Raw genomic sequence first — 10,702 nt, forward strand, 5'->3', positions numbered from 1 at the left:
ATAAATAAAAACTACGACAAAGAAAAAAGAAAAAGAAACAGTCAAAAGCAAGCAGCACTCTTAAAAATCCATAAAATCATTATGCAGTTTTAACCAATTACAGGTCTGCTTTCAGTTAAAAAAGTGCCAAGAGCCAACCACAGAAATGAGTCAGAATGGAAATTTAATTGAAGACTGCCCGCCAGCATCCATTGAAAAGACTATTTTGAGAGAGCTTTTGGAGATCAGTATTGAAGCCATATTTGATTTGCTTTAGGAACTGTTACATTCCAACTAGCGAAATCGCCTCCTCGATGGTACAGATAGCAAGTCCCCTACACTGCGTTTTCCTTCTCTTCCATTTGTGTTTAGAGTCAAAAGAAAGAAAGAAACTTCAACAATCTAGTAAGATTATTTCACTGGGCTGGATAAATAATTCGCAAGACCCAATGCAAAATAAAATTTGGGGGCTCCTTGCTTAAAATTAAGGAAACATGTGTTGCTGTAAGTGCAAAAATGTCACCTTTTTCCTTTCTTCTGAGATCTCTTTCTTGACCTTTTAATGTTTTTCATTAACTTTTTAATGTTGCACTGCCTTTGGTGGGTGATATACATGGGGTCAGTGCAGACCCTCAAAGGAAACCGAGGGCTCAGTCTAAGCCACTAGACTATTTTTTTAATCTCCTTTTTGTGTGGTGGCCACCCAAGCCACATGGACAGATAACTCAGGGATTCCAGCCTCCATGAGCGGGATGCTAGGAACCTTGATCAGGAGTGGTTAAAAGCTTCCTCCCCACCCCACCCTGCAAAAAGCCACCCATTAAATGCCTCATAAAGTGGTAATCCTAGGTTAGGGCAGCAACCATGATACCCAGCCCTGACATACTATGGGGTACAGGCATACGCAACCCCAGACCTCTCCATGTTCATGCCCAGGCCCCACAAGGGCTAGAGGGCAATGACAGAGTGTGGATCTTCTCTTGCTGATCCGACTCTGCTCCTGGTGGAGGATGGTAGTGGTGGGCTCATAGGGAAGGAGGTGGGAAGTGTGGTGGGCTCATAGGGCCCAGAAGGTGGGAATTGGTTGCCACAAACCCATACCAAGGGGGTAGGATGGCAGCAGGGGGCTTCATCACATGTTAGCTGGAGCTCCAAGCCCCACCTCCTTATGCTCTATTGTCCCACCACACTTCACTGACAAAACACAAATTCAAAGATTAAAAGTATTAATAATTCCAAAACAGGGACTGTAGAGCAAGAAACCTCAGGCCTTGCTGAACCCAAGGTCATATGTGATTGCACTTATCATGTGTCCATGAAACAGACCCTGATAGAACATGAATTTGTTTCATCACAGTGTCCTGATCCTGGAGAGTCTTGGAAGAGCTGTGTGCCTTTGTTAAGTCTTATCCAACGTATACAATTTTTTTTTTTTTAAAGAACTTTCTACTTTACTAGGACAAGAAAGACAAGGCATTTTAGAAATTTTAAAAAACAGCGTAACTTTCATTGTATGCACTTATCAACATCCTAGACAGCAGTAGTAATAGGACTTGCTGAAGACAAAAATGACTTAATTTGGAGTCTGTTTCTAGGCAGTGCCATTCTAATCAGAGTGTGATTAAGGCAGTGCTCCAAGCAGTCTTGGCTGGCTTCAGTGAGCTCGCAACAGATATGGCTCTCTGAGTCCTTTCCAGCCTGGACTGGATTAGCGCTCATCAAAGCCTCCCAGAGCCCACCGCTCCTCCTTCCTCAGGACTCCATTTCTTTATCAGTATTGCTCTTCAGACCATCTCCAGCAGACCCCGGTGTCATCAATGATGTATCAGTGCCCACGTTCACCATACTCTTGGGGTTGATCGTTTTTATTGTGGTATATATTTGAAAAACCTAATTAAACACTTAAATGTAACTAATAATTTTGAAGTTCTCCATAGCTCTGCATATACAGTCTCATAGTTATGATTCCACCTCTTTTTTTTTTTAATGTGGTATGATATTGCTTCATTGGGGGAGTGATTAGTTATAGTCCATCGTATTTAATTATTAAAATTATATATATAATTATATATGTAATTCTAAGTATAAATGTATTTAATTATGATTATTTGTGTGTAATATTTCTTGAATGCTATACCTAAACCCTCTTAATCTTCACAACAATCTTATAAAGTAAGCAATCTCATCACTTTTATGTATGAAGATACTGAGATACTTTCTTAAGTGTATATAGCTGGTGATAGTAACAGCTATGGAGGTCTTACTCTGAGCCAGGCACCGTGGTAGGTATCCTCTCTAGGTTATCTTATTTCATCTCTACTGCTATTCTTTGGGATTGTACAACGGTTATGCTCATTTTAGAGATGGAGAAATTTGGCATTGGCCAGGCTGATTTTCTCAAGGACACACTGCTATTGTCACTGAGTAGAAGAGCCAGGATTTTACCACAGGCATTTGGATATGAGAGATGGTGTTTTCATCTATTATGTTATTTGTGGAAGGTTGCAGTTTGCAAAAATGGTCAGGGTAGTATTTCTGTTCCAAACCCCTCTTCTAGAACCTTGAACTCCATCACCAGGAGATGGAGCCTATTTTCCCCTCCTCTTGAAACTGTGTGAGCATTATGACTGCCATGGCAAGTAGCAATGCAGGGGAAGGGATGTAACGTGTCTTTCGGGGGCTAAGTCAGGAAGGGCACTACAGCACCCACGTGGCTTGCTCATGTTCATCATTGGCATTCAGCTACTGTAGGACCCAGAGTGATGGCTCCTCAAAAATGTCCGTGCCCTAGTCCCTAGAACCTGTGAATACGGTACTCTGCATAGCAAAAGGGGCTTGGTACATGTGATTAAATAAAAAGTTTGCAGATGAGACTATCTCAGATGTAATCGCAATGTTCCTTAAAAGTAGAAGGGACAGAAAGTTCAGAATCAGAAGGAGCAGTGATGATAGAATGATCATGGAGAGGCAGAAGCATGTTAATTAGGGGAAGAAAGCCACAGAGAGAGGCAAGGTCGCCGGTTTTGAAGGTGAAGGAAGGGGGTCAGGAGCACATGGATATAGGCAGTCTCTACAAATGGGAAAAGGAAATGGATTCGCCCTTAGAGTGTCTGGAGAGACATGCCACCCTGAAACACCTTGATTTTAGTCCAGTGAGTTCTCTATTGGACCTTTGGCTTATAGAACTACAAGACAATACATTTGTGTTGTGTTAACCACCAAGTTTGTTTTAATTTGTTGAAGCAGTGACAGAAAACTTAATACAGCTACCATGCTGTGAGGAAGTCTTTCGACTGACAACCCAAGCTAAGGACTCAGCCAATTAGCCAGCAGCATTCACTAGAGAGTAAGTGAGTGAGTAAGTAAGTCTTCAGAAGATTCCAGCTTCCAGCCTTGGAGATGTCCTGCCACAGCAAGGGGAGCAGACATGAGCTGTCCCTGCCGAGCCCTGCTTACATGTCTGAAGAGACTGTCGAAAACAAAAACAAATGAAAAAAAAACAAATATAAGAAAGTTTGTGTTGCTTTATTCCATGCTTTGCTCAACTAGGGAAACTTTCTGGTCGGGGAGCAATTGTTGATTACGGAGTTTCGGAATTTATATATTCATAAATTACAATAAGCACCAACCCATGCCTAACTGCTGAGGATTTCCTATCTTGTTAAATTATCAGACCCATGTTTGCAAATAAGATTCTAGAAACAGTAAGCATTAAGTAAGGAAGTATGCCGATGGCCACCCTCACCGTTAGAAGAATCACCCGTCTCCAAGACGTGTGGCCTCTATGTTCTCTACCGGGTATAGCACTGCGGCAAGTATCAGAGTCTTTGAAAAACATTCCATTTGGATGATTCCTGAGATTCATATGAATAACCAAGAACCTGGATTCCATGATGCATAGCATGTAGAACACACAGAAAATCGTGGAGGACCATCTACCAAATATAGGTACCTATCTTAATTCAGATTTTTCCTCTTCTTTTGAAGAAAAGACAATGTCACAGAACTACCATGACTGTGAATTTGGCATTGTTATTTTCAGCCATGCATCTTCTTTGTATTTTTGCTCCTCAGAGAAAATAATATTGTTTTGCATCTTTCCACATCTCACGTATGGTATTACCAACCTGAAACTTAATTTTTGGTCACTATTATATTTTTAAGGTTTATTCATTGATACTCGTAGGTCTAGTTTACTAATTTCTAATGGCATATTCTTTCTGTTGTTAACAGACATTTTTTCTTTTTGTTTTAGCTTTCTACTTTAACCAAAAATGCTATAATCTGTGTTGTTTACACATGTCTCTGGTTACATCTACTAGAGTTCCTGTGCTATGTATTTAGGGATGAAGTTGATGAGGTAAAGGAGATACACGTCTTCAATTTTGCTGGATATTACCAGATTGTTCCCCAAACAATTTTTAATTCCATGACAGTATATGAGAGTTCCACTATTCTATATTCTTGCTCACATCTGCTATTATCAAACATTTTAGATTTTGCCAGACTAAGTCTGGAATTATATCTAATTGTGGTTTCCCCAAATTATGAGGGAAGCTAGGCAACCTTTCAGATGTTTAAAGGACCATTATTTTTCCCTTTTCTGTGAATTACCCCTTATCCTCTGCCTATTTTTCTATTGAGCTTTGTGTGTGTGGTCTCATTTTGTTAAGTATCTTTAACATTTCGGGATAATAATTTGTTTTGTTATATACTCCGCAAAACTCCTCTCCCAGTGTTGTGGCATGTCCATTTACCTTGTTTATGGCGTCTTTTGTTTCTTATTTACTATATCTCAAGGTGATACGTGTATTTTTAAATACTTTCTTCTAAACTTTTTATGTTTTTGTTTGTGTATAGTGGTAGAGGTTAAATTTTATTTTTTTTGACAGAGATCTTTCATTTCTCACCAGCATTTATTTAATAGTCTCGTTATTCTCCACTAACTTTTAATGGCATTTCTATTATATTGTGTATATATATGTATATATATATGAAACTACCGTAGCTTTATGAGTTTGCATACACTATTATCTCTGTCTGGAATGTCCTTTCTGGGTTGATTTGCAAATATTCTACTCATCTGTTGAGTCCTAGCTTACCTATCACCTCCTTTATAAGGTGGCTCTTTCCCTTCTTCCTGCTTCTCTATGTTGATTATGATCTGATTGCAACATGCATCAGACCGTAGATGTTTATGTGGAGACAGTTTTTGCTGCCAGATTTTTAGCTCTTTTGAGGCTAAACACATTGTCCTACTATTTTATACTGCTAAACACCTTGCAGATATTTAATAAGATTAACTAAATGAATACATTAATGAGTGAATCTTCAAAACAGAACAGCTTGAGTGACACTTGGTAAATTTGAATAATTCATCTTCGTATCTCTGGCCTCTCTTTTCCCCTTGTTTTGCTGACTTTGTTGTGTAGAGACTTTAACATAGTTATTATGGATGAAATTTTTCTTCATAAAAATTGCTTATGACCATAATTCGTAGATATATGATCTTATTGGATTCTTCATTTCTATTTTTGTTTGTTTGTTAATAAATGACGTCTGAGGACTAAATCAGTAACCTTACCTACAAGGCAATCTGCTTTATCTAAAAATCCCCAATGCTGTCGTGTTGAGGTGGAGGGCAAGTTTGCTTTGCATTCTAAGCAACTACAGTTTGGTACCTAAAGCTAAAATCCACAAAGCATACTAAAGACTATGAACTCATTCAGTTTTACTCCATTATGTTTAGATACTCTCTAGTTCCCTATAAGATATATAGGAGACTCCATAAATGGTTATTGAATGTTTGCACGATAATAAACATATGTGTCTTCACGTGTTCTACTTGTGAGATTTTATAAGATCTAGGACCCTCACAGGTAATAAGGAGCATAACTATTTCCTGTATGTTATTTCCATCAAAGTACACATCTCCACTCCAGTGAAGCAGGCCAGACATCATCATTGTCAGTGTGACCCAGAAGTTACCATAGTCATTTGCTTCTGGTATTATTTGAAAGTAAATTTAGTCTACCTATTGTAGATAACGTTTTCTTTTAAAGATTTTATTTATTTATTTATTTATTTATTTATTTATTTATTTATTCATTCATTCATTCATTCATTCATTCATTCATTCCTGAGAGACACACAGAGAGAGGCAGAGACACAGGCAGAGGGAGAGCAGGCTCCCTGCAGGGAGCCCGACGTGGGATTCCATCCCAGGGCCCGGGGATCACGCCCTGGGCCCAAGGCAGACGCTCAACCACTGAGCCACCCAGGGGTCCCTGTAGATCATGTTTTCACTTGCGGTAAATACTCAGGTGATTAGCAGTCCTTCTTTATTGCTGTCAAATTTGCTATCGACTAAACTCACAGTAATAAATGCTACCATTGACGTCAACAGTTCAAAAGAGTGAAAAGCACAGTCTTTGCAAGAAAGTATGGTCATCAAAATCTCCTACTCAGCCAGTCACTGCGGCTGCAAGATTTACCTTAACTTGGGAATGTGGAAGTTTGGGTTTCACACGATACAGGTCAACAAAACACACACAGCTCCGCCTGGTTTAGAGTCTGGTTACAGCCAATTCCACACTATTTCTGCACCAAGTTAAGCTGTGTCTCTGATGCCTCTAATTCGCTTAAGGAAAGAGCAACCATTTCCAAGATTTCACTCAAATTATTGTCTTAAGCCATGCTTAACAGCCTGGGCTTTTCTCTAGATCTTTCTTTTCCTTATCTCTAGAAATATCCTTCCATGGTTTGCTTTTTAAGGTGTTCTGCCGACATGATTTCTAAAATCGGTATGTTCATTTCCTGCCCTGGTTTAATCTATTAAACATTTGAGCTTTCTTTCTTACTTTCTTAACTCTTTTCTGGTGGATTTCCTTTTTGAACACTTCTTGCCTCTACTCTCCTACGCCTCCTCCTCACCCCACACACAAAGATTTTCCACTTCCTTTCCCCCTCAGCCATATGGGTTCCCAGTTTTCTCTTCTCCTCTGTTCATGTCCATGTGAAAACACACACACACACACACACACACACACACACACACACACACACACACCTCACAAACCTATTTTATCTCAAATTAGTGTTGTAAGCCCCAAATTTGCACTTAAATCACTCCTGTCTATAACTTCTGCTGGACTCTTCCTCTCTTTAGAGTTCAGTTTCCTTGTCTGTAAAATGAGATGGTTGGAAGAGTTCTGTTTCAGCATAAACATGACTATGACTCAATCAATCTAACAAAGTCTTCCTCTTTGGTAACCTCAAATGATAATGGCTTATTTACCACCAAATAGGCTACTTTTCACAAACAACGTCTCAAGGAGCACTCTGGCTCTCAGCACATTCAATGCAAAACTGGATCAGAAAGATCAGATTCTGGCATCCTAGCTACATTCAACTTAGCACAACATGAAGCGACCTGGTTGGGAGGACATGGCAAAAGCACAAGAAGCTGCTAAATGGAAACTGGATTAGGGTAGTCACGCAGAAAGATGCAAGCCCAGATGTCTGTGACATCCCAGACGATGGCAACCAAAGGAACTGGGCCAGTTTCAGGGCTTCAGGGAGACCTTGATAGGAAAGAGAAAAAAAGGAATTTAGAAACTTGGTTTAGAACTTGGTAATTTACAGCTAAGTTTAGAACTTAGAAATTTAGAATAGGTATTTTTTTTTCTTTAGTAAAATATTTACTCAGAAATTGAGTTTGGAGGTCCAGAGACAAAGTAAAAGGCACTTCCAAAGCCTTCAGTAGATACAGAATCAGAGTTAAAGGTGAGATCCATAAAAGGAAGCATGAGCCCAGAGTCCTTAGTAGTTTTGTACCCCCTTCCCCAAAGGGCATAATTCTGAACACAATGAGCAGAAATAGATGGAATTTATTTTTAGCTAAGGTATCTGTTTGAATGCCTCTTATGAAATTCCTAATTGCATGATGCAAGTACTATGCTGTCCAGGTAATACAAGAAATACAATTATATTTCCTCCATTCTGTTCGGTAGACAGCACAACAGGAGACTGCAAATGGTCTGCTTCAGAAAAGCAGCTCTTTCTGAACAAGGAGAATTCTTGAAAGGAATTGTCTACTTCCCGAAATGAAAATTGGTAAAGATGATATCTTCCAAAAGTTTGATTTATTGAACATTCTTCTTAATTTTTCAAAGAAATAAATCTTTTTTTGAATCAAGAATATGCATGCTACAAATCCTTCTGGAAGGTGGGTGATTGGATTGAATAACTTTAAAGTTAAAAACAAATTGTATAGCTGAGTAAGGTGGCTGTTATTTCTAGATCCACTTTGCAGAGGTTATGGAGGGTCAGCATGATCTAGTATTTGGAAGGTGGTTGCAGAGGGCAAGAAATGGAACTGGGATTTGAACTCAGGCCTCTTGACTTTAAGCCCTATGCCCCTCCTAGTTCATTCCCAGTGACTTTCACCCAGGCTGTGGTGGATTTAAAAGGGTATATTCTTTTAACTTGTATGTACTTAGTAAATTAAATATGAGAATGTAACAGACATAATGAACATCTCAGCAGAATCACTCGATGATCACCGACATCTTCCTTGCACTTACATCTCCCTTCTCCATCCCCAGCCCAACCCTGGGTAACAAGGATTCCCTCCCTCCCTCTCTCCCTCCTTCCTTCCTTCCTTCCTTCTTCCTTCCTTCCTTCCTTCCTTCCTTCCTTCCTTCCTTCCTTCCTTCCATCCTGTCTTCTTTCCTCCCTTCCTTCTTCTCTCTCAGTTAGCTTTTTAAGAGTTTGTATGGACAGTGGTGCTATATACACTAGAGCTCTCTGGCAAAAGGAAGATCCATTCATTGACTTCTTGATTAAATCATTCACTGAGTGTTAAGTGGGTCATCACTCCTTGCAAGTCCTTGTGTGAGGTACGTAACTGGGCATCATACAATGTTTATGCTAATGGATATAGCAGCCTAATCTCTTTTGCTCTGTGTAATTGGAAAAGGTTTCAGATGGTTGAGGTTTGGAGGAAATTAGGAAAATGAATCTTAGTTCAAATAATCAAAAAGTCCTGTATGAAGAAGAAACGGAGCTGATTCTGATTCAGCTCTAAAATATATTCAAGCCCCTAAACACATGTTTTCAAATATCGGTGCAAAACGAATGCCAGAGTCAATGTCAACTGGTACAGTGCGTTATCTCTCCCCATCAGAGTAAATGAATCCAAGATTGCTTCCCTTAGCCTTACCTCTCCTTCTTGTCCGTCCCTCTGCTTGGAGGAAAATGCCTGCTGATGGCACTTCCTGGCACGACAGCAACTCTGATATTCTCAGTGCACTTTGCCTTTTGGAGCTTCCTTAACTCAGTGACCTACCCGTGCTGGCCAGAGCTGCATTAACCAGGTCCCGCCCGCACAGGAGAAATTCCTTTCATTCATCAGCAGATAAGGAGTTTTGACAAGCCTCTCTGGGGAGCAAAAGGGGAAAACATGCACACAAAAGATTGCCCTGTAATACTGGGAAGCACAAAGTGAAGGAGCCAAAGAAAGACCGAAGGAAGCTTTGAGGCAGCCAGGGCAGACAGGGAGTCTGCTATCAGAATTAAATGCGATGCAGTCCAGAGCCCTCTCTCTGTCTCTACCTGCTTCTTCTCAATGTCACTAGCGGCCCACAGTTTGATACAAAACAGATCCCCAGAAGTATGCCAGTAACTCCTCAGGACCACCAGGGCAAAAACAAAAACATTCAGGGCTTGACACTTAGCAGGGCAGCTTGCCAAGCGTATCACATGTGAAAAGAGCTGCTCGGAGAGAATAATCTTGCTCATGTTCACAAGGCCGGGTGTTAAGTCTCTGAGAACCCAGGCCATTTTCCATCCAGGGCAGCCTACGGGGGCTGGGAAAAGTACTTTGCTATGAACAGCCAGAAAGGGCAACTATGCGTTTTGTGGACAGAGAGCTGAAGGAGAGCATGGAAGGTCAGTTGTGGGAGAATGGAGAAAATTAGTCTACCTTTTGCCTTGAGTCCCAAGACACTGAAGTGACCCTGCCTTGCAAGTATATATTCCACACACACTCTTTACGTAAATCTTTTCTGCAAACCTGGCCTTGAGGAATTCTGGTGCCCGGCCTACCAGTTTCATGATGTGTTAATTTTCATGTAGCACAGTCTAATCGAGATGATAAGATGGGCTTTTCCACCCCACCAAACTTTTCTTCATTGGTCTAACAGATATGTCTAGAGCACCTACTACTGGCCAGACATGTTCCAAGTGCCGGCACGAAATCAAGGAACAAAACAGATACTAAAACCTCTCGCTCTTGAATCTCATCCTCTAGGAGGGTTTCCCAGATATGTAGCATATTAATCACGGCAGAGAAATTGGTAAATGAGAAATACAAGGTTTGGTTGGCTACAGTTGATCTCACAACTCATTGTTAAATACTTAATATGCATTGTACAGTGTGTTTTAGGTGCTGGGCTGGGGATAAAGCAGGAACCAGAGGGATCCACCTCCCGTCCTCCTGTTTCTTATATTCTAGTGGCTGTGCCCATCATTTAACTCTGCTCTCTCATTCATTTCTTATCTCCTCTGGGCTGAGAGGGCGAAGGGGGATAATCCCTGCATGCTGTATTTTCTACGTTCCTTTGTCAAATGGCTTTTGACTTGTTCTTCCAAGAGTAGGCACTGGCTCAGCTTTGGAGGGCGGAGCAGCTGCCCTGCTGCTTCCTTTCCTCTCTGTCTCAAG

At 40.6% G+C, this 10,702-nt stretch overlaps 1 long non-coding RNA gene across 1 annotated transcript; it reads right to left on the bottom strand.

The window, feature by feature from the left end:
- Window positions 1-3,176: 3,176 nt before the first annotated feature.
- Window positions 3,177-9,556, bottom strand: LOC112650809 (uncharacterized). The gene is made up of 3 exons (XR_003130468.3): window positions 9,203-9,556; window positions 7,412-7,562; window positions 3,177-3,448 (listed from the first exon to the last, which is right to left on the bottom strand). It is a non-coding gene; the product is annotated as an uncharacterized LOC112650809 (long non-coding RNA).
- Window positions 9,557-10,702: the final 1,146 nt, after the last annotated feature.

This window comes from Canis lupus, chromosome 29 (genome assembly GCF_003254725.2).
Source record: "Canis lupus dingo isolate Sandy chromosome 29, ASM325472v2, whole genome shotgun sequence".
Lineage (NCBI taxonomy): Eukaryota > Metazoa > Chordata > Mammalia > Carnivora > Canidae > Canis > Canis lupus.